A 19,371-nucleotide genomic window follows, 5' to 3' on the forward strand; every position below is an offset into this window, starting at 1 on the left:
TAGAGTTGGGCTATGGTTCTGGATGTCTTTGTGCCTATGAGCTTGATATGACTGTTGAAATTTAGCTTTTTGTCTAGCTGTACTCCAAGGTATTTGGCTTCTGCCTGCCATGGTATCTTTTTTCCGAGAAGTTCAATATCATCTTGGATGAAGGCTTTGCGTCTGGTGAAGAGTATAGCTGAGCTTTTGACGGGGTTTACTTGTATCCTCCAGTCGGAGAACCATTTCTCTAGCTTTGTGATAGTATCCTGGAGACGACTGATGGCCAGGTGTGGGCGGAGAGATCTTGTCATTATGGCTGTGTCGTCTGCATATAGGGCTGTGATGGTAGTCCTCAGGTTCTGTGGAATGTCAGCCACGTAGATTGTGAAAAGTAAAGGAGCCAAAAGAGATCCCTGAGGTACTCCTGCCAGGATTTTGCGCCTAGTTGAGATGGTGCCATTTATTTTTATCTGCATGGATCTGTCAGTGAGGTATGATTTTATTAGACGGGTTTGTTGGTCTGAATGAGTTTATAGAGTAATCCTTGATGCCATACCTTATCAAAGGCTTTGGCAATATCCAGAAAAACTGCAGCTGTGTGAAGGTTCCAGTTGTATCCTTGAGTGATGATGTCAAAGAAAACATTCCTTATAAGGACTGGCTTAAAGGGGCGAAGCAAGAATGCTTTTCATCTTCCCCGTTATCTGTAGAGGACAGTGTAGGGATAAGGTGTTATTGAGCAATTAAAGCTCTGATCATGACAGGAGGGTAACAGCAATAGCCGAGTCTCAGTTAGAACTTCATTGGCTACAGCATTGCTATCCATTGGACTCGCAAGTCTAACCGACTTCTGATCACCTTCAAAGAAAACACGCTACGCCATGTCATATATGTAGAAGTTTTATAGTAATTATTTAATACAGTATTAAAGAAGTTACGGATTATTTATTTAATTAATTAAAATTATGGTATTAATTTATTTAATTATTGATTATTTTATTAATAACATAATAAAATAAAAATAAAGGTAAATTTAATTACTGTTAAATAAAATAAAATAGTAATTAGTGGATTTTTTCAATTTGATGGAAATAATAATCGCGATTATGCAGTGTTTGCAGTTTTGATAGAAATATAAACAACATTCGAAAGCAAGATAAAAAAAAGCTAAGCTTAAAAAATTTCACTATTTAATAAAAGTAAAATATAATTTTATTAAAATAAAATAAAATAAATGTTTTATTTTATTTTAATAAAATAAATAACCACTCATTATTAATAATTAAACAGGTTATTCAATAATTAATAATATAACATATTTAATAACGGAAGAACATGTAATTTAATTTAATATGAGTAAAATTTAATAGTTAAATAAAATGTTTCTTTTAATAGATAATGATGATTCTTGGCTTTGAGTAGTAATTTGTGACAGGACGAACGAACTGGATTGAAAACTTTTTTTTAATGATTCCCACCTAGGAAGCGTTGTAAACCTATAGCACGTTATAGATTTTAGTTTTATCAATATTTTTGTATTATTTATTTATTTTTATATAGTTCTAAAATTCTCTTAAAAAATCAAGCAAGAAATATTTTTTATTCCATTTTAGTCCTCTGATAAGTCGGGCGATGTTTTCACACCAAATAATGAAATTCATCTCGTACCTTAAGAAAATCGCAACTGAGAATCACATTGTCATGCGTTATGTGTATCACATTATGGTATATATATTTTTGAATGGTCATAAATAAATCATCTTCAAGTAATCATTTATCTATATCTATTTACCTTAGAATATGCATGCTACACAAAACGATTTAGTAATGAATTAAAGGAATGAACAGTTACATAGACTACTGTAATTATATACTTGGAGCCTAATAAAAAGTGATTAACTTTGTTTACATTGGTAATTCCCTTAGACAAAGACAACGCGCGTTCACTAAATGGAATATCGGTCCTTAGGGCGTATTTCCTAATCCGTATTAAGCCACGACACTTGTTAACAGACCCGTATCAATGGAGGAAGCAATTTTCTTGAAAGAACTGCTGAATCACTCGAAGATAAACGGGCAATCTAAGACACTGGGCGTGTAAGAGTTTCATATTCTTGGAATATCCGATATCTTCGTACCAGTTATTTAATCCTAAGCTAGCGAAGCGTAGTTAAGCTCTGATAGCTTTCCCAGTAAATCGATTTCTTATTAAATTTTATCCCTGGTTTTAATGCTCCATTCTTCTGACGCAATTTTTTTATGGCTCTGAAGTGAACGGTCATTGGACTTGATCTAAGGAAATATTCAAGAAAGTAAAAACTTAGTATTATTAGACATTAAAAAGAAATATAAAAGAATTCTAAATTCCACTCTTGGGTGAATTTAAAAAAAAAAAAAGAGAAGCTCTGATTATATATATTTAAAAATCTACATATTGTATTTACATTATATAATTCAAACTTTGAGTAGTTTATATTACATTACAACAACTGGAAGTTCTTTTGGCAAAATTAAATAATTTTTAGTAATACTTTCGATAAGTCTGTTTTGACATTGAAGCGATGTGTTGATTTAGGGGCATCCTGATGGAGTCCCGTAGCTGAATCATAGATTAAATCAGGGTTTCTCAAACTGTGTTCCGCGGGGAGTGGGGGGTGGGGGTGGGGGGGGTGTTCCTCGAGAGGTTCTGAAATTTGTCATTTTAGTTTTCTACGCATTTTTCATGAATAAATATTTTGTAGTAAAAATATTCTGAGGAGAATAATATTCATGAATATGTAGAAAAGCTCAGACCCAGAACACCTAATAACATCTGTGTATCGTTAATTTTTACACATCGAAACCTTTCAACATTTGGGAAAGGAATACCGCTGTTTATGACGGGTCATAAAAATTGCCTGCAAGCCCATTACAACAATTGGTGTCTTATCTTCTGTTCTCAAAACTGAAGAATATGACATCTGTATAGCAAACGTTTAGTGACCAATCCGTGTATTTTTAAATGTGGAAGTATTCATGAATTATCGTTAATTTTCACACATCAAAATCTTTCAACAATCGGGAAAGAGAATACAGCCGTTTCTGACCGATATAAAAATGGCCTGAAAGCAGATTACAACAATAGCGGCGTGTTTTCAAAACTGAACGAAATAACATCTGCGTTGCAAATATCAGTGACCAATCAGCAAGGAAGTAAAAAGAAAATTTTTCCACTGAAATTGAAGATCAAGGTAGTTTGTATCCGGTTCTCAAATCTATTAATACTGAATACTTTCTTCGTAAGTTCGTATTGCAGTGTGTAAGTGCTTGTTCTGAAACCGGAGTGCCGTGATTTTTTTAAAAGTAATAGGAATACAGAGTTAAAATTAATATGAATTAGAGGCAAGGCACTTTGTTTAATTTTGGTATTAAGAAATCTCTTATTGAAGGTGTTTGTGACGGAACAGATAGTGAGTCATCCACCTCAAGCCTACAAAGATCTCCAGAATGTACAAAAGGAGGTAAAAACTACCAGCACACAGGAGAAAAAGTCTGCATTCACTTAAGTACTTATAATAATAATATAAATATATTTCGTGATCAGAATATGCCAATGAAAATCAGCACAAATTCATTAAATGATGTTTGCCTGAAGAAACTACGCCATGCTACAACATTTTATTAGTCCAGTGATTGATAACTAATTTAAATGTAATTTATATTTGTCAACGTGCCACACCGTATACATAAGTGTACTAATACTCTTTATGATTATGCCTTAATTAATTATTAATACTTATGTTAATGTATGGACTTTAAAAAAATTTGGAAAGGTATTTACGAGTAAATTTGTTGGACCGGGCCCTCGGAAAAAAAAAAAAATCAGCTAACGCCTTTTTATTTCCATATACAGGAAGTAGGCGAGGCGACTTTTCAAAAAAGAATTCTTACTCTTTTAACTAATTTTATAATTAATATCTGATTTATTTGGAACTGTTTAATTTTTGTTACTGAACATTTTATCAACTCATTCTTATTACAATTGCTTTTACATTATTTGATACGGTTTAGTACTTTTCTTACAAGTATTGTTACAATTCATATTTACTTTTGTGTGTTGCAGTCTTTTTTTACTATTTTGCATTATTCATTTACTTTTATATTATTCGACATTTCTTATTTATAATCATATTGTTTTTCATACTAAAGTTACCTTTACAACACAATTCTATTTGTTTTTATTATAGCTCTGACAAATATTGGAATTTGAACATTATTGAAAAAATACCCATGGAAATACCCAATTAAAGACAGGAACTTTAACACAAGGAGGAGCAAGTAATTCTGCTGACACATCTACTCATATGATTGGAGAAGATATGGAATTGCAAACTGTGGTTTCTTCAAAAGTTGATATTAAAGAACAAGAGTCGTCTAAGAACAGACCAAAACGGAAGTACCATAAAAGTTATTTAAATTATGGATTTACGTGTATTGGCAATACACATGCTCCTGATGTTTTGTGTAATAAAATACTAGTAAACAGTTCTTTGGCTCCAGCTAAATTTCGTAGGCACTTCGAAATGAAACACACTGATTACAAAGAAAATTATATACATTTTTTTAAGAGACGACGTGACTCGCTAGAAAAATCTAAACTCAAATGGCTACAATTGCTACAACTGAAAATGCAACAGAGGCGTCTTTTCGCGTGAGTTACCGCATTGCACTTCATGGTGAAGCTCATACAATTGGTGAGACGCTAATTAAGCCTTGTGTGAAAGACATTGTATCATGCATGTTAAACGAGCAGCTTGCTAAAAAAATAGATGCAGTACAATTATCAAATGATACTGTTTCACGCCGCATCAAAGATCTTTCTGCTGACATAGAAAAAGAGCTAATTCATCGACTTGGACTTTGCAGTGAATATTCATTGCAAATGGATGAATCTACAGATGTCGCAGGACTCGCTGTATTACTAGTGTTTGTTCGTTACATATTTGATAAAAGTATTGAAGAAGATTTACTCATGTGCGAATATCTACAAGAAAAAACTACCGCAGAAGATATATTCAACTGTATTGATAATTATATTGCAAAACAGGAAATCGGTTGGGAGAAGTGTATTGATATTTGTAGAGATGCTGCTCAAGCAATGGTAGGAAAAATGAAGGGAGTTGTAACACGTATCCTGCAAGTAGCTACAAGAGCCACCAAAAGTCATTGTGTTTTGCATAGACAAGCACTAACAAAAATGAATTCCTACATATTTAAAAACTATTTTGGATGAAGCCGTAAAAATGATCGACTATGTAAAATCTCAATACAGATTATTTAAAATTTTGTGCGATGAAATGGGTAACTCACTTCGTAGTGAGTTAATGATCTTCTTGATGTCACATAATTTAGGACAAAATTTTATTGAATTATTAAGAAAATCTTCATGGTTGATGAGTCTTGCGTATCTGGCAGATATTTTTACAAAGTGCAATGAAATTAACTTATCATTACAAGGAAAGAATATTACAATTTTTAATACAATAGATAAAATTGCTCCTTTTGATAGGAAGTTGGAATTCTGGATTTCTACAGTTGAACAGAATAAGTTTGATTGTTTTCCCACCTTGCATGAATTTTTGACTGAAATAAATTCTAAAGTAAATGAAGAAGTATCTAACGTAATTTTAGAACACTTGCATGACTTGCAATCAGTCCTTTTGCAATATTTTCCAAAATCCAGTGAGGACAATTCCTGGGTTCTGAATCCATTTACAGTGATAGCTAAGCCAGCAGGCTTCAGCACAAGTGACTATGAAAATCTAATTGACTTAATTAGTGACTCTGATTTAAAACAAAAATACAAGGAACTGCCAGTAAATGATTTCTGGACAAGCGTGTCAAAACTAACTATTCTTGTTTTACTTCCTTTTACAACGACATATTTATGCGAGGCAGGATTTTCATATTATGCTGCAACCAAATCAAAGTCCAGGAACAGATTCAACGCTACACCAAGTATGAGAATTCAACTTTCTAATATTGTGCCTGATATCAAAAGAATTTGTAATTCAAAGACCCAAAAACATCGGAGTTATTAAGAACTTAATTTGCAATTTACGTTTTACTATTTTTATATGTTCTGTTTTTACTAATTAACATTTGACAATAAATGATTGTTTTTTTCTTAACGCTTAGATTTACTCATTTATTTTATTTATATTTACCTAACCTACAAAACCAGCACACAGAAGAAAAAGTCTGCATTCACTCGTAAGTACTTATAATAATATTATAAATTTTTGGTCATCAGATTGGGATATGCCAATGAAAATCAGCACAAATTAATTTAATGATGGTTTAATCGATGTTTAATTAATTATTAATTAATTATAAGTCATTCATAATTAATTATTAATTATTAATTAACAATGAAATAACCTAAATTACCAATTAATTATTAATTAATACATTATAAAATAACCAAGGTGTTCCGTGAACATTTCAGGATTTCTGAAGTGTTCTGACGTAGAAAAAGTTTGAGAAACCGTGGATTAAGTGATCGACAGTCTGTTGAATGTGTGGACAACAAATGCATAATACGATTCCAGAACACAGAATCTACGCCGGAAGTACCTCACTTTTCCATGTCCGGTTAGCAATGTGGTTAAACCTGAAGAGATCGCGTCTATACTTGATACTTGGCGCGAATTCGTTAGTTGTTAATCCATTTTTCAGATTAAGCCCCACAAGCTTAGATTTGTTTCTTCTTCAAGTGTTTTTATAGCTGATTTTCAGTACTTTTGGTAACTTATTTCCAACCGTTCGTTTATAGTCGCTTCTTTAGCCAACTAAAACGCTTACTCATTTCCTGCTACTCCAGTGTGTGTGTGTGTGTGTGTGTGTGTGTGTGTGTGTGTGTGTGTGTGTGTGTGTGTGCGTGCGTGCGTGCGTGTGCGTGCGTGCGTGCGTGTTCTTTGTTTGAACAAACCTGGGTTCGAATCGTGAAAAGCATTTATCAAAAATGATATTACTGATTTAACAGAAGTTAAGCCAAACTATCTTATAATGAGGGATTTCCCCTTTGGAAAATCGAATTATTTGCAGATGAACCTGCGGGTCAACATATACTATGTACAATCCAAAATATCGAGGTATTTGGGAACTAAATGCGAATTGTCTGAAATGATGGGTTCTGGATAAATGAAACTTGAACTTAGGAGAAAACGATCAGAAACAAGGATTTAAAGTATTCATTAATAAAATATTCTCAGACTGCTTTGAACATGTCAATTTAGTTAGTGGAGCTAGAGCATGGTTCTCTACATTCCTTTTGCTCTTTTTAATAGACAGCCATTTGCATTAACCCCTACGAGGATTGACGTCCGGGCATTCCATTCCTCTCTTCTTTTTTTAGATAGGAAAACCCCCAGGACAACTTTAGTATTCCCAGAAGCTAAATGCCAGACTGCTAAAAGCTACGGCTATTACTAAATCCATTAGCAAATGTTCAAACGTCCTTGAAGAACTTTAAAACAACCCACATTTGTAACTTCCTCGTTCGCACGTGGTGGTTTTTGTAGATTGAGTAAGAGATGGCTGAGATGGATTGAACTATGATTTTCCGAAGTTGTTTTTATTTTTAAACAATGGGAAAAAAAACTGGATGGTGACTAAAATTTCTTTTCGAAAAGTGTGTTGTGAGAATATTTTTAAACTGACAAGAGATTTGGTAAAAAAACAATGGGCTGAGAACAAATATTCACCAGAGATAGTGCGCATTTTGAATTTTAACTATTGTTTCTTTATTCACTTAGAAATTCATGTTTATTTATGAAGTTCTTATTCATAAATCTCTAAAAAGTATCGAATTATTCTGTAATTTCTTCCATTTTTTTTTTTTTTCTGTGATTGCCACTACGACGTCTCATACGAAGGTAACAGTAAATTCGGGGTTTTCTCCCTCAAAACAGGCCACAAGAACACACATAATTAACAGACATATTGACCTGACAGCCTTAGTTGCTTCAATCGTAAATCCAAAACCACCACGAAAAGCTACCCAGTATTGTGGATGGATTAAGGATTTTATTTTCTATAAAATATACAAGAAAAACATTTTTCAAGCCATTTCAGGCTTATAATAAACATTGCGGTGAACTCATACCTGGGGATGAAGGTCATCTGCTACCTAATAACAATCACAAATATCCATGCCCAATGCAGGATTGGAATCTGCAGTCTGTTGGTTAAATACTCGGCCAACTAGACTTGCAAACAATACAATAAAACTGAACACATTTTACGTGTTGAGTTATGAAAATATTGTTTTTAAATACAACATTTAAATAGCAATTTTTAAAAAAATTAACAGAAACAGTGGAGAAATAAAAGTAAAAATAAAATTAAAAGCTAAATGCGAACTTGCCTTTCAGCTTCTCAATCATAAGCCTTTTAATCGATATTAGGCGTTGACGACTTGATTTTTGACAATATAAATTGGAGAAAAAACGCATATGATCTAACAGAGGAATACACGCGATAAATTTGTTTGTGGTAAAATTAAGAAGATGAGAGTATTTATGAATGTGGAAAAGAACCATAACACACACAGACTCTTTATCCATTAGACAGTAAAGTGGAGTAAATATTACAATCTCGCAGTCTCAAGCCTTCGCTATAAATAACAACTCATAACTTGGGGAGATTTTAAAGTGGATTTTCTTTCATTAAAAGCATTCCATCAAGAAACTATGCCTTCTCTGAAAAGTGTTATCAATGCTGAAACAAACACGTGCGTCCCATGAGATGCATCCTCACTTTAACAGTTCACCTCTCCTTAATCCGCAGAATTGTTATTTACATGCTAACATTTTCCGCAAAAATTGAAATGCTCTTCCATTTATATTAGAAATGCAGTCCAAGTGCGTTTTCAATTATATTTGTGTTCCGTGTGCTTTGCTTGAAGGCATTATCACAAGCAGTTTTCTCATCTTACTTTCATTAGTGGGGTATTTTCTCTTTAAACTTGACTGTGATAAACAATAAATAGCTCCTTTGCAGTTTTAAGTACTGAGACATTGCCTTGCGTCCCTCGAGTACCCATTTTTCTTTTAGTTGTTCTGGTGCTTCTGTATATTTTAAACTGTATCTCTTAAACATATTTAGCGACTTCCTTATTTGTCATCCGGAAGTAACTTTAAATCCCATTATAAATGAACTTTCGCAAAACATTTAGTAGAAAACTAAGAAACTAATTTGAATTTATAATAATCTCTTATTAGTTTTCATCGAAATGTACTTTGCACAACAAGCATTGCGTGTGTGAGCATAATATATATATATATATATATATATATATATATATATATATATATATATATATATATATATATATATATATATATATATATATATATATATATATATGTTTATTTATAATAATCTCTTATTAGTTTTCATCCAAGTGTACTTTGTACAACAAGCATTGCGTGTGTGAGCACAATATATATATAGCATACCTTTTAGGTCACTCAAGATTTCTACGATTGGTACTTTAAACAAATGAAGTTGTCCATATAAGTAGTATTATAGTCCTTATATATATATATTAAGTAGTATTATAGTCCTTATATATATATATATATTAAGTAGTATTATATTCCTTATATATATATATATAAAGTAGTATTATAGTCCTTATATATATAAGTAGTATTATAGTCCTTATATATATGAGTAGTATTATAGTCCTTATATATATATAAGTAGTATTATAGTCCTTATATATATAAGTAGTATTATAGTCTTATAAGGACTGACTTACAGGGGCGAAGCAAAAATGCTTTTTATCTTCTCCGTTATCTGTAAAGGACAATGTAAGATGAGCTATATAAAGCTCTAATCATGGCAGAAGGGTAACAGCAATAGCCAAGGCTCAGTTAGAACTTCATTGGCTACAGCATTGCCATCCATTACCCTCCAAGGGTATTAATCACCGCATCTCACGGTCGATTAACTCATCTCCCATACGTTCCATATATAAGTAGTCCTTATAGGGACTGGATTAAAGGGGCGAAGCAAGAAAGCTTTTCATCTTCCCCGTTATCTGTAGAGGAGAGTGTAAGGATAAGGTGTTATTGAGCTATAAAGCTCTGATCATGGCAGGAGAGTTACAGCAATAGCCGAGCCTCAGTTAGATCTTCATTGGCTACAGCATTGCCATCCATTACCCTCCAAGGGCTAAGACATCATTCTTACATTTCTTATATGAAATTTTCTTATTTTAATGTCTATATAAGTGGGGAAACCAAAACATTTATTTAATAAATAAATAAATAAATGATTTTATAGTGTCTGAATATTATACTTTGTGATATATGGTAAATTTAGATATGAATTTTATTATAAAAAGTAAAATGTAAAATTTACGTTGCAGTTTTGTAGTATATAAAATATCTAATATTTTTTAATATGTTATCTTATTTATGAGCAAATATTAGGGTATTTGTGTATTCTTTGGCGTAGTTTTATCTGTAAAACCATACCCTTAAGCGCAACGAGAAATATCCAGTACTGTATAAGCAAAAAAAAACAAAAAAGTTCTTATATTATATTGAAAAGTTAATTGATTTTGAAGTATATAATAATTTTGTAAAAATAATCAAACTTCTGAATAGATTAGAATAAAAACACTCGCCAACAGTAAACAATACACACCAAAATATAAAACGCACACAGTATATCTTTTTCATCAGGTATATGTATATATACTTGTCTGTTTGCTTACTTGGGAAAAAGGATTAAAAAACCTAGCTTATAAAATTGCTTGGTATCTTTAACATAATATATATATATATATATATATATATATATATATATATATATATATATATATATATTTTTTTTTTTTTTTTTTTTTTTTTATTGAGATTCATCCCCGTGTGGTGGTCGGTATAAAAATAGCTCCACTGCAGCACATGCATGTCGTACGAGGCGACTAAAATGGGTACCCAGGGAGGTTAACGGATGGCAATGCTGTAGCCAATGAAGGTTTAACTGAGGCTCGGCTATTGCTGTTACCTTCCTGCCATGATCCGAGCTCATAGCTCAATAACACTTTATCCCTACACTGTCCTCTACAGATAACGGGGAATATGAAAAGCATTTTTGCTTCGTCCATCTAGCCAAAAAAAAAAAAAAAAAAAAAAATTCATTTTATATTTTATTTGACTATATTTTATTAAAATATTAATATATATGTATATCTTACTACATCTTACTCTCATCCTGAGATTTTTATTTAATACGGTCAAAGCACCTTATGGTAACTTGTTTTGGTAAAATACTTATAAGCTCCGCATTACTTCAACCTTGGCATTTTTAGGTCTGGCTCCCACTGACGAGACCTCAATAAAGATCGAAACCGGTTGGAAGCTTGGGTGATGAATGGCAATGCTGTAGCCCGTGAAGTTTTAACTGAGGCTCGTCTGTTGCTGTTACCCTTCCAGATGAGCAAATGAGAGGCTGTGTTCGGTGGTGGGGAGTCTGCCACGGTGTAGAGCCAACTGAGTTTCTGACTTTCTGATCCTGCGGGTCGCTCAATATTAGGTGATCCGAGGGATTTTACGAGTTTTTGGAATGGTATCCTCGCACTTAAACAAAGGGAAACAGGTCTGAGTATTGGCCCTTGCCTTTAATGCATAGCATCATACATCTCCACAAGGGGGTGTGCTTTGCATTAGGGGAAAATACTAAGGAAAGTGATCGGATCTTACCCCACCTTTACCACGAGTTGCCTAAGACTTGCACTACGTGCAGGCGCAAACGTGACTTACTTGTCTGTTTGCATACTTGGGAAAAAGGATTAAAACCTAGCTTATAAAATTGCTTGCTATCTTGGTATATATATATATATATATATATATATATATATATATATATATATATATATATATATATATATATATATATATATATATATATATATATATATATATATTAAAATATTATTAAAATATATTATTAAAAGATATATGAATATATATGAAAAATTTTATTCATATATATTCTAATTTATAGTCTAATTGAACACCTGTCGAAAGAACTAGAATGCGGCGTGTGGTTTAGTCTTGAGTGTGTTCAGAACTGTAGAGGTTTGACACATTACTAAGATTGCTCAGTTAAGAAAATTGCACATGAAATTGCTGACTTCGTTTGGAAAAAAAACCCAGTTGCTGTGGGTTCAAGTCGTACTGATGAATGGGTGCTTTGAAGCTCTCTCAGTAACCTAATAGCGTATAACATCATCAGCACCCATAATAATAATAATAATGGTTATTATTTTTATTATTATTGGTGGTGGTATTTGGTGGGAGGCTTAATTTCATAACCCGGTCTGAGACCACCACCCTGCTTATTGAAAGTGGCTTGAAAAAGTTCAATGGTTTGTTCATAAAATAGATTCTCGCCTAACTTGCCCATGATACTAATGTTAACATTAGTATCATGTTAACACGATGTGTAATCTTACAATGGTGTGTATAAATATAATTTGACAGGATATGTCGAAGAACCTGTATAAGGGCCTTTCAAATAAGTTGCTAATTCAGATGCGGCATGGGTTTTAATCTCGCAAAACACGAAAACTGACATAAGAGAGCATACTTAGTATTGTACTGGCTTCATAACCTTAGCCGTTTCTGTAGTAAACCAACCCCCCCCACAAAAAAATACACTATCTATATACACCAGAGAAGAAAGAGCCTGGAATACAATCACTTCATCGATCCCATAAACATCCGTCACTACCAAACAGTACTCACACGTCATGAACATAAAAACATAAAAGTTAACCGTCTACTTCACCGCTCTGCAGCTACACACTAAATCAGGAAAGGAGACAGGAACCCTCTCCAAATGCACTAAATCTACGAATAGTATGAAAGAATCATAATCGAAGACTGTTTACACTCTGTACACTCGTCTTAAACTCGCATTTGGTAGAACATAACAAAAATATTAATAAAGAAAACAAAAAATGCGTACGCAAGTAAACACTATCCATGAATAACACATAGCATATAGCAGCAAATATGAAAAAAAAAAAAGGCTTTTGGAAAACAACTTAAAGATAACCACCGAACAATAACAGTATTACAAGGCAAAGGAAAGCGCGTCATCTAATAACACAGATTAGAAATGGGGGGGGGGGCAATGCCTATAGAAACGAAGAACTACTCATTGATTGTCAATATTACGAATGCCTATCCATAGGAACTGACCAATATGCGATAAACCCACACAGTCCATATTTAATCTCGTCCACATGGCAATTAAATACGATTGATTAATTAATCTCCTTCAATTTCCAAAACCAATAAAACTTTCACTCAATTCCAATCATCTCGTGGCTTTACGGTAACTCTTCCCCCACCCCACGTTCTTCTATAATCTGATGACATTTTTTTTTTTTTTAGAACCATATTTTGTTATTAGTAACAGTGGTTTCCCATGTATATTACAGACTTTTAATCTTGTTATACCTTTTTTTAATTCATATGCTTAAAAAAATACTCTTTCAATACATTATATTCCTGCTACGTTTATGTAAGTCTCTTTGTTGATTTCCACATTATTGCAGGTTTATGCTGTAATAATATAAAACCCACTAGGAATAGAGTAATAATATAAAATAATAAATAAAATAAAATAATAAAAATTTACCAAATAATGGCTCAATGATGTTTTGCGCACACACTTGCTCGCAAAACATTACTGGGCAAATTAACGCATGCTGAAATTGATGGATCATTTCTGTCTCTCGTGCCTAGAATACAGTTCACATCGCACGTATAGGATCAAATCCCAGCAGAGAGTTACCGGTAATATGCGGAGTCCTACAGGGAGCCATTCTCTCTTCACTACTGTTTAACATATACACGCATGACATTAACTAACTTCCATTATTTGGCCAAAGATCTTCTGATATGTAAATGCAACGGTCATGGTTTCCATCCATAATAATGCGAAACAGCCTCCACAAACATGAAACACGACATTAATATCGAGTCCGCTGGCTAACTGAAAACGCCAAACATAAACACTGAAAGAAAGGGAGAAGTTAATGATATTAGAAACTCACAGACTTAACCCATTGAAACTAAGTACACATTGCAACCAACATCCTTCACCAAGACACTAAATCCATGAAAATTATCAGAAAGGTTAATACTTCAGAATGCACGACGATGCTGGTCTACAATATATTGGGATATTCATATAAACTATCTATAAAGCCGTATAATAGATCTCAAAATATGTGGATTCAAAAGAATGACAAATGTACACTTATGTACATTTTATGTAAATACAGAAACATATGTTATAAGAACATACTGGATGTGCTCTCTATTGAACCAATTTTTTAAATAAAATATCTCTGCCATTACACACCTGTGTGAAAACCCGCACTTCATTCCTAACTACGCAATCAACTAATTACGTCACATATAAATATAACAGCTTATAGATAAGCAAAACGGCATTATGGAAATTATGAAGAGAGAAAATTTAGAATGAAGAGAGAAATTACTACCATATAAGTCTAATAAAATTCTGTCTAATGGCAACACAAAGATAAAAACACTCTCCAATACACATAGCATCAAATCATGGCTACACCATATTACACACACTATCGCACGAAACGATTAATACTGTTTGAGCACGTGTTCGTGTTTCCCTGTACAATAAACCAGAATTATGTTTACAATTAAATCGGAGCGTAATATATCGTGGATACTGAAATCAACATATCTTAAACTGTAGCTTTTCAGAGTCAGCTTAACACAGGCATGCAGGCGGTGTGTGTGTGTGTGTGAACTTTTTTTTTTTTTTACATATCACTTAATATTACATTTCCGTGCGTTTCGGCATGAAACTTAGCTACTTCTTCAGGGAAGGACACAAATAAGCAAATAAAATATGTAAAGGAAATACACTCACTGAAACAGTAACCAACATATCGACCAAATAACAAGTTTTTAGGAAAAGCCGATATTTTAAAAGTATGACGTCAGTTTGACTTATTGTTGCATCACGAGATCATGCTTGGTTGGTTTGTTCATAACTGTGGCTGAAGCGACTAAGGCTCTCTGAGGACAGCGCATTGTGTCTGGTAATTGTGTTCTCTGGTCGGTTTGTCTATTTTGTGGGATCAAAAGTTGAGTTACCGAGACAGGGGAAAAGTGCTACCTCCGTGTGAGAACGGCTAACCCACTTCATCAAGCTGAATAGTCCTAATAAAGCTTTTTCGACTTTCGAGATATTTACCCTTAGGTGGTGAAAAAACTAGATTGAAATCTAAGTCTAATCTCCTTGCTGGAGATGAGACTAAGATTAAACAGGCTTGTTACGATCACTGCCATTGCTCGCACTCTCTCGTAACACCAGTGCTTATATTTGTATTCAATCCTATGGCTATATCCACATGGAGATTTTGTAATGTCCAGAACATTCCTGTTCTTCTTCTTCCATTATTCTCAGATCGGTCTCAGAAACAGTCTTTCAACTGTTTCTTTCTTCTTCTATGGCCTCGCTATTATCTGCATTTATTAAAGTTAACAGTTAAAGAATTTTTTGGCCTGCTCAGCTGATTTCCTCACGTAATCTGATTGTGCTTTACTTGCTATGCTACTCATCCTTCTTGACTCTGCATTGTACTGCTCATGAATTTGCTGATCACACTTCTTTACTTCAATAACATTTTATTAACGCATTTATTTTTTGCAACTTCCCGATGATGCTACTCAATTTCCACTTGATTTGTCCTTCATAGTCCTTTGGAAAAGCTGCTATTAAAAGTCACAATTAGTTAGTTAACAACTAGTTTACAATTGAGCTATATAAAATAAAACTCTGATCATGGCAGGAGAGTAACAGCAATAACCGAGCCTGAGTTACAACTTCATGGGCAGCATTGTCCTCCCTGGACACCCATTTTAGTCGCCTCGTACGACATGCATCTACATTGGGGCTATTCTTATCCCAGCCACCACACGGGGAAAACTTAGCTTACAATTAGTTCTTAAATCTGATCTGAATGAAGAGAATCTGTGTGGATGGGGTGTTATTGAGCTAAAAGCTCTAGTCTTGGCTGGGTAACGGCAACAGCCGAGCCTTAAAACTTCATTGGCTACAGCATTGCCATTCGTTACCCCTGAAGTCCTAAAATTGACTTCCCCCCCGAGAGATTACAACTAATTTGGAAAGCGAAGAGTTGCCATCTCTCATTAAGAAAAATTTATAATGGTGTTATAAGTTAACGTACACTTATTGCTAACAAAATCAACATTTCAACAATATAACTTAAAATTTTGAATAAATAATTAATTGGAACATAAAATTCTTAACATTTATTGATATAATTCTAGAAATAATATAAAGAATCATTCTCATAGTAAGCCTTTGAAATATCACTTTAATAAAAGGTAATGCGATTGGGAAACATAATCCGTATTTCGCCTAATCTAATAAACATGTTGTGGACTAGTTAAACAAACCAAGAAACACTTTTACAAATGCTGCGAAGTATGGTATCCTGAAGGTGTCCTATTGAGAACTCGTGAAAAGAGCAGTGTTAAAAGCAAACAGAAAATGTGACGAATCTCCTTGAAATATGCCTCTTGTGATATTAATATTTCCTGCTCACTTAACATCAGTTTTGCCTTCATAACATCATGAATGCTTTTAAATATTTATTTGCTATTTTTAGTGATCGCATCATTTTATATGAGGTGCAACTTTGTAGTTTCTTCCCTTGAAATTGTAACTCTAAATAACAATTATTAATAATAATCTTGCTGTTGTTGTGGATGGGTGCGTGCACCTGTGTTAGCTTGTGGTAATTTCCATAAAGTTGAACTGCCAGAAGAAAGATCGTTATGGGCTTGATTCTAGTCTTTAATTAGAGGATAGACATTTTTAGTTGAAAACGATTTCCTAAACATTGATCACAGAAATTGATATGCTTTCACTTTTCAGTTAATTTTGAAACGGGAAGCGCTCTCTTTGGATATCCACATCGGTTGATAATCTGTAAGTTCGAATCCTTGAGAAAATGAATTCCTGGTTGGAGTCAGATAATAAATAAAAACAAAGAAACGCCAGCGATGTTCAGTATACGCCATGGAGCCTTTTCTGTTCATGTACATACATAGTTTATTCACATTATGATACAATGTGAAAAGGGAAAGGAGATTTATATTAAAAATTAAACATTGCAAATTATGGTCTTCCAAGTCTCTATCTTGAACTGTCAGATGGAGTTTTACAGTTCAGCCTACTGGTGGTTTTACATATGTATTGCCAAAATTGTTTGCATGGTCTTCCTCTACTGCGTTTGCCATCTTCTGGCTTTGTACAGGACGAGGGATTCCAAAAGGGGCGAGACTTCATGATCTCTGAGTTGAATACCCAAGCCATATGAGTTGTAGTTTTTTGACTCTATTGACAAGTGGTTCTTGCTTAACCAGATTTAGCACAGCAGAGTTAGTGACATGGTCCATCCAAGTGTATTCAAGGATCAGTCTGAGACGTAGTTCCAAAGGAGTTAATTATATCTGTAGTTTTTTTTGGTGCTTATTGTCCAGGTTTGAGAACCATACAAGAAGATGGATCTACTAGTTGCATGGTATAGTCTTCCTTTTGTCTTTAATGATACTAATGATGATGTTCATCATTAGTATCATTACAACTACAACTCACATGGCTTGGGCATCAATTCAGACATCCTGAAGTCTGGCCCTTTTTTGGAATCCCTCATCCTGTACAACCCAAAGATGGCAATGATCTGTTCATGTAAGAAAAAAAAAGAAAAAGAAATCTGATTTTCCATAGATGAATTCTGAACTAAAAAATAATAAATAACAAGTGCAGTTTTGATGTATTTAAGACCAAATGTTCATTTGATATCTAGAAAGATGTTCCCACTTTTTCTTCCCACATTTACTCAATACCAGAAAATTATATCTTCCCTTTCGATTACTCGTAATAAACCAGCACAATTGATGGCCAGAAAAGTAAGTGGGGTAAAGAGGAAAAGCTGCTAATATCTGAAAGCCTGGGGGCTATTCAGGAAGCAAACAGGATGAACGAAATATAGCAGTACTGAAACACTGCCAGAAAGTTTTTTTTAAAAATAAATAAAAATCTTCTTAGACGTAACAATTTTACCATCTTCTTCTTCTCTTCTGTCTAAGACAGAAGAGAAGAAGAAGATGGTAAAATTGTAAAATTGTAAAAAAAAGAAGAAGAAGATGGTAAAATTTTCAGTTGGAAAAGTATTGATTAAGACGTTAGGAAGTCTGTCTGCGCCCATGCGTACAGTGTGTCCAAACCATCTCAGTTGTTGTTTTCTAATTTTTTCTATTATTGTATTTTGATACAATAGTTCTTGTCTGACTGTGATGTTTGTTTTCTTTTCTATCCAACTTGTTCTATTTATTTTTTTAAAGCATTTCATTTCAAATGCCACCAGTTTTTTCTCCTCTCTTTTTTAAACTGTCCACGCTTCTGCTCCATAGATGACTGTTGGTATAATTATTGCTTCATATAATTTGATTTTGGCTTGTTTAGATATCTTGTTTGTTTGTTTTCCAGATTTTCTGTAATTTTCCCATGGTGGTCCATCCTATCGCTATTCTGTGTTTGATTGTTTTGAGTTCATCTATTGTTTCTGCTAGTTTTGATCCAAGGTATATGAAGTTGTCTACTTGTTCTATGTGTTCTCCGTTTAGGGTGGCTGAGATTGTAGTTCTGTTCCTCCCTATTTTCATCACTTTTGTCTTTTGTATATTTATTGTCATGTCATATGTTTTACAGGTTTCGTTTAGCTTGTTGATCAACTTTTGTAGTTCATTTGGGGTTCTTGCAAGAAGGACGAGATCATCTGCATATTTTATATTATTTATGTTTAAACCATTGACATTGATCTCTAGGCTCATTGTCTATTGCCATCTTTACAACTTCTTCTAGATATATGGTGAATAGGCATGGGGATAATGGGCATCCTTGCATTACTTCTTTTTGGATCTCTATGGGTTCTGTTGTGAGTGTGTCCTTTTTAATTATTGCATTTGTCTTAGAGTAATATTTTATCAGAAACTGTATTATATATTTGTCTATTGCTTTTTCTAGTAGAATTTTAAGAAGGATTTGTCTGTTGATGTTATCGAAAGCAGCTTGTTTAAAGTCTACAAAACAACAATATAGTTCTTTATGGTCTTCCCAGCTGAGCTCTGCTAGTTGGTGCAATGTGAAAATTTGGTCTATTGTTGAATAGTTTCCTCGGAAACCAGCTTGTTCTGTGCCTATCATTTCTTCATAGGTGTTTTTTTAATCTATTTTGTA

General features: G+C 33.4%; 1 long non-coding RNA gene across 1 annotated transcript; it reads right to left on the reverse strand.

Annotated features, from left to right (window-relative positions):
• Window positions 1-1,749: 1,749 nt before the first annotated feature.
• LOC150105186 (uncharacterized) lies at window positions 1,750-12,868 on the reverse strand. The gene is made up of 2 exons (XR_016548595.1): window positions 12,628-12,868; window positions 1,750-2,274 (listed from the first exon to the last, which is right to left on the reverse strand). It is a non-coding gene; the product is annotated as an uncharacterized LOC150105186 (long non-coding RNA).
• Between the last annotated feature and the right edge of the window lie 6,503 nt (window positions 12,869-19,371).

This window comes from Typopeltis vanoorti, chromosome 7, assembly GCF_054136105.1.
Source record: "Typopeltis vanoorti isolate ZY-2024b chromosome 7, IOZ_Tvanoo_1.0, whole genome shotgun sequence".
Taxonomy (NCBI): domain Eukaryota; kingdom Metazoa; phylum Arthropoda; class Arachnida; order Uropygi; family Thelyphonidae; genus Typopeltis; species Typopeltis vanoorti.